Raw genomic sequence first — 6,555 nt, 5'->3', positions numbered from 1 at the left:
CGTGGTGGGTGAGTCTTGGATGTAGAAATTTCACTTTGAAGTGGTGCCGTGTATATTGCAGTGAGATTGCTGTGTCGTGTCAGACGTACCCCGCCTCCAGTCACTCGCTAGGGGCGCTGAAGAGGAAGACGGATCCTAGAATAACCCTGTGTATGATTATGCTGTGAGTGTGTTTCAGCATTGGAAATTTCGGAATAGCTCCTGAAGTATTTTCGTAGCCAGACGCTTGGCGGACTTGTGTTAGGAGTGGCGGTGAAGATCTGTACGGCTGGCGGTGTGAGTATTACCAGTTACAGTGCTACTTTACCTGTGTGTTGTCTATTATCACAGAGTCAGAGGCGAAGGAGATCCGCTGCCCCGAGGTCTCTACAAAGGGGCGCCCCGGTCCGGTTGTCGGTTGCCATCAGCCGTCGAGGAAAGGGCAGCGCTCGACCCGGGTGTGACGGCGTGACGCTTCCGCCCCTCTGTAGAATCAACGAGTCAGCCGAGAGGGCTTGGTCCCCGGCGCTATCTTGGAAACCACTGCCGGTCGATACAGTACGCCTAGCCGTTATCGTGAGTCCGCTACCCAGAGAGAATATAACATAACCTGTTCAGTCTGTCCATCAACAGGGAAGAAAGCTGTCGTCTGTGGAGTAAGAGAGAGAGAGAAACAGTGTGAGCTCCAAGGAGACCCGTTGTGAAGGAGAACTATACGTACCAGAAGCTGTAATCAGCGACGAGGTGAGAGAATTAACCGAGGACGATTCACTGTCCCTTTGTGTCCCAGCTGTCGTCTGTGGAGGAAGAGAGAGAGAAACAGTGTGAGCTCCAAGGAGACCCGTTGTGAAGGAGAACCATACGTACCAGAAGCTGTAATCAGCGACGAGGTGAGAGAATTAACTGAGAACGATTCACTGTGCCTTTGTGTCCCAGCTGTCGTCTGTGGAGGAAGAGAGAGAGAAACAGTGTGAGCTCCAAGGAGACCCGTTGTGAAGGAGAACTATACGTACCAGAAGCTGTAATCAGCGACGAGGTGAGAGAATTAACCGAGGACGATTCACTGTGCCTTTGTGTCCCAGCTGTCGTCTGTGGAGGAAGAGAGAGAGAAACAGTGTGAGCTCCAAGGAGACCCGTTGTGAAGGAGAACCATACGTACCAGAAGCTGTAATCAGCGACGAGGTGAGAGAATTAACTGAGAGCGATTCACTGTGCCTTTGTGTCCCAGCTGTCGTCTGTGGAGGAAGAGAGAGAGAAACAGTGTGAGTACTAAAGTGACGAGTTGAGGAGGAAGATTCATACTTACCCAGCAGCTGTAGTCGGTGGAGACCCTCGTGAGGACGATCCGCTGTGTCTTCGTGCCCTAGTGGTAGCCTGTAGAGAGGAAGAGAAACAGGAAAGGAGAGTGAGTCGACAACTAAGGAGCCGCGTGGGAAGACGGCGGAGTGCCGCGAATTACACGCAGGTACACGGACAGGAAATAGTACATGCCCATATTCATTGTGATTTTATTCTGCCTCCAGGAAGGAAGAGGAGCGCGCCACGGGCAGAGGGAACCAGAGGCGGGAGCCCGTTCCCCGACGAAAATCCCCCCCCCCTGGAGGACAGATCCTGATCCTAGTTTTAAATCCCCTTTCCCCGAGTCCCCATATATTTTAAATATTTAAATCAATAAAGAATATTTTTATACTTACCTGTACTCGTTGTTGTCTGGTCATTGGGTTGGTTTTGGGGACCTCCTCGAGGTGGAAGTTAGAAGGGGCGTGGCTTGACCCTTAGCGGCCAGCCCCTGGCTTGTGACACTGTCACAAGTATACCATATGAAAAGCCTGATTTTACTGTAGTACAAACATAACCACCATGTTTTTGTATTACCATACTTTTAATTGAAATATGATTAAACTGGTTCCTAGAATGCCGCAATGGTAAAACTTTTGGTTACTATGGTTTTACAACAATTGCTTTAGTAAAATCATGGTAAATTTAATAAGGGATTTCTTGACTGTCCCTTGACTGTGGCATGTGTGCCATAATTTAAAAGTAGACATTCAAGCAATATGTGACATATTTTATTTTTCTGACAAGTATTCGCTAAGATATAGTTCATTTTGCGACTAAAAGGACTTCAGAGAGTGAAAGCCAAATGCCTCCTGATTGTTTTCTTTAGAAAAGCACAGTATTTGTTTTTTATTGTGAGTGGACACAAAAAATATAGACACTTAAATTTTTTTAATAATGCATAACTCTCTGTATGTATGTCCAAAATCGATGGTGTATTATTAATTACAATTTGCAAAAACATGTTTTCACTAATGTAACCGTTTTTTAACTATACTTAAAACAGTTTTTGTGGTAACCATGGTTTTACTACTACAGTACCTATGTTTTTCAGTTTTAAATGTAGTAAAGCCATTTTCACAAGGTTTATTTAAACACAAACAATATTACATTAATGAATCATCTACCAGTCACATTTCTGTAAAGTGCATCACTAATAGAGGAGACATGAGAGTTAAAGTTAGAAGTAAACACTCTCAGATTGAATATCTTTATTATCTTTCATAAATAAACCAAATACTGTTAGTGTGCCTGAAACAGATGGTCACAGTATAATGTCTGCCTATCTCCAGTTCACACCTACCCAGCGAAAATGATTCACGCATTTAGTGAAGCTCCTCCCACAGCAATTCACCAATAAATACTGGCGACAAACTAGCAGGAGAAATGAATCCTGCTGAAACCTTCATGACACACTTTTGTCGAAGTTGATGGAAGGAGCACCAGAACATGACAGAACAAATAGGTTGGTGTCTATTTTTCATTGCTGAGGAATATTAAGTAGCTCTAAATCAGAAAATTAGCCTCGAGAAAACAGCACTGCAATGTAGGGGTGTAATGGAATGGCAGTTGATCCATACGGATCACGACCGACGATTCGGCTCGCATGCGATCCGCATATTAAAAAGCGCAAGTTAAAATAGGGAAAGTTGATCATTTGCACGTGTTTCAAAGGTTTGTCAATGTAAACACTCAAGTGATTTTAAACAATTTCGCCGCAAAAAGGGGCTAAAGTGAGCGGTTTTAGGCACAGGAGTACATGCGGTTAAATGTGTTCGCTCCAACTCCAATAAGGTGAACGGTTTTACAACATTTAAAGCCAAAAACCATGTTTACCACAAAATAACCATGGTTTTTGAAAAATCATAGTTAAACCTTACTGTAATAAAACCATGGTTTATCTGCTATTGCATTATTGTTAAAGAACAAACTTTTATCCCGTGTGCGGTTTTAACGCCGTTTTTTTTTTAGTATTTTAAAATACTTTTAAACAATGTTTTCAACTTAAAACTACATACACATGTAAGAGTCAATATTTATTTGAACTGTGATGAAATGTTCTGTACTTGAATGTATGCCTACCCTTTTATGGAGGCACTGGCAGCCTCAGGACAGTGCGAGGTGAACATCAGCGTTTTATAATGCAGACAATACATTGAGATGATAAAACAACGCTGTAGTTCTGTCACCTACAGACACGTAATAATCTCCATAAACGCTAACATTTCTCTGTTTATGCTTTACTTAATCCCTCAGATAGCACTCATAATCCGCTATGTTTCTCACGTGAGCACATGTAACGGGAGATTCTGGCCCCGCCTTGACACAGTGATTCACAGAGTGGGGTCGTGGTTGACTAGGACACAGTGTTCCCCAACCTTTTTTTCTGTCACGGCACAGTAAAAAAATCATACGGCACACCACTATACCAAAAAGCATTAAAAGAAATGCACAAACCTCTATTGCAATGCTTAAATGACTTGTTAACTGGAATAGTTTACTAAATTAAATGTAGAACTCACATTCCTTGTCATTTCTGGCTTATAACAAAAAACTGAATAATGCCTAAAAGCTGCTGTGTGACAAGATGTACAGCTTACAAGCCAAAAAACCCAGAAATATTTTTTATAAGCTGTCGAGCCGTAAAACTCAGCCTTTAAGGCGAAAAGCGGATCGCAGACTGCGCAGTTCTACGTATAAAAAGTTGCATGTTTCCACTTTTGTGTCTTTAAACGCTCGTTTTTTGAGGTTGACAGCTTATAATAACTTATTTCTGGGTTCTTTGGATTGTTAGCTGTACATCTTGTCACACAGCAGCTTTTAGGCATTTAATTGTTTTTGTTATAAGCCAGAAATAACAAGAGGGAGCCTCACACAACACAAAGTCAATGGAGACGGATGGATTGTTTTCCCCCGGTGGGCGTGGTTTTTCAGATTATGATGCTGTGCGCTCTGTCTCTATTGCACGTTATGTAAATGAAAATGCAATAACACGTGTGCTTCCTTAAATGTATTTAGGAAAGTTACATTTAAACTATCATTTTGCTAGAGTTGCTTGACCATGTAAAACTCATCTAATCAATTTGACTACTAAATTTCCAATTTAATTTTGCAACTTGAAGGGACGGTTTTCCGGACAGGGATTAGACTACTCCAGGACTAAAATAACTTGCACTGACATATCTTAAAATACATCAGTGCCCTTTGTTTTGCCTCAAGTAATGTTTTTAGGAAGGCATGCTTGTTAAAACTAGTTCCTAATTAAACATGCACTGAAGCTTGGCATAGCAACCTGTTCTTTAAAAAAAAAGTAATGGAATCGTGACCGTAGAATCGAAAATGTAAGCGAATCGAGGATTTGGAGAACCGTGACACCCGTAGTTGCAGTCATTGGATGAATTCAGTTATAGACGTTATTAACGCAATCGTTATTTCAGAGTATATGACTGAATGCAGCTCTCCAATTTAATTTATGTCTGATAAAAAAAACTTGCGCCGGGCCTGTTCGTCAAGTCAAAATATGTGTTTGTTGTGGTTCACGTGATGCAACGAACACATATTTTGAAATGATGCACCACACACGACAGGCTACATACATGTTATGACGAGGTTTGCATCGTGCTCTCTCGAAAAAGAAGTCACCGGCTGCCACTGTATTCTAAATTGAATATTCCTACCAATATGCTTAATAATTTACCTTGTTCCCTTCAGAAGTGATAAAGGACGCACGAAAAACTAACACTAAGAAAAAGGCCTTCACATGCCAAAAATGTGGGAAGAGTTTTTCAAGTCGGAGCTCCCTTAAAAAACACGTGAAAAATCACGAAGAGAAACTGTTGTGGAAAGAGTTTTGCACGTCAAATTTACCTTAAGCAGCACATGAAAATGCACACTGGAGAGAAGCCATTCATGTGCCAACATTGCGGAAAGAGTTGTGCCACCATGGGTAACCTTAAGGCACACGAAAGACTGCACACAGGAGAGAAACCATTCACGTGCCATCAGTGTGGAAAGAGTTTTACATGGCAAGTTTGTCTTAAAGAGCACCAACTCTCTCATACTGAAGAGAAGTCATTTAGCTGCGATCAATGCAGTAAAAAGTATGTGACGGCATCAAAACTTAAAAGGCACATGAAGAGCCACACAGATGTGAAGCATTACATCTGCACTGTTTGTGGAAAGAGTTTTTTATATGACCTCTGCTTAAAAATTCATGAGGCAACACACACTAACACGCGATCTCATATGTGCTTAGAGTGTGGCAAAGCGTTTTTAACACCAAGCTGTTTGAAAAGACATCAGAGGACTCACACTGGAGAGAAACCTTACAAGTGTTCAGATTGTGAAAAGAGTTTTGCCGTGTTAGGAAATCTGAAAACGCACATGAGAGTGCACACTGGAGAGAAACCTTATGAGTGTTCAGACTGTGGAACGAGTTTTGCTACACCGGGACATCTGAAAGGACACAAAAAAATTCACACCCGAGAGAAACCTCATAAATGCTCAGATTGTGGAAAGAGTTTTGCCGTGTTAGGAAATCTGAAAACGCACATGAGAGTGCACACTGGAGAGAAACCTTACGAGTGTTCAGACTGTGGAATGAGTTTTACTACAACGACACATCTAAAAATACACAAAACAAATCACACTGCAGAGAAACCTCACAAGTGCTCAGATTGTGGAAAGAGTTTTGCCGTGTTAGGAACTCTGAAAAGACACATGATAGTGCACACTGGAGAGAAACCATTCCCTTGCCCCTCGTGTGAGAAGAGTTTCAGCTCGTCACATTATCTAAACACTCACAAAGAAAAACAACACGGTGAAACAACACCTTAAACTCTTGGTGCAGTGTGAGAAGTGTCCAAGTCATAGAAACTTGGATATCTAAAGGAGAATCTTTCTATTTTCAGTAGTAAATGAGTTAAAGGAACAGTATGTAAGAAATGTATATCAATTAATCATAAAATGGCCCTGATATGTCACTAGACATTAAGAAATCATTTTCATTTCAAATACTTATAACACTGACAACAGTGGTCTGGCCAGGATATTGTCAGGATATAGTGGAGTTGCAGCCCTCAACTGATGTTTATGTTGTCATTTTGTGTATTGACCACCAGTTGTGTGATTGCAGTACCAGTTTTAGCCACAAGTTTTGTGATTGCAATACCCGTTTTGGCCACAATCCTGCATACTGTTCCTTTAACATTATATGAAGGTGTGTATTCAGCAAGCAAA

The sequence above is a fragment of the Misgurnus anguillicaudatus genome, chromosome 2 (genome assembly GCF_027580225.2).
Source record: "Misgurnus anguillicaudatus chromosome 2, ASM2758022v2, whole genome shotgun sequence".
NCBI lineage: Eukaryota > Metazoa > Chordata > Actinopteri > Cypriniformes > Cobitidae > Misgurnus > Misgurnus anguillicaudatus.
Note: the sequence above shows the minus strand (reverse complement) of the source record.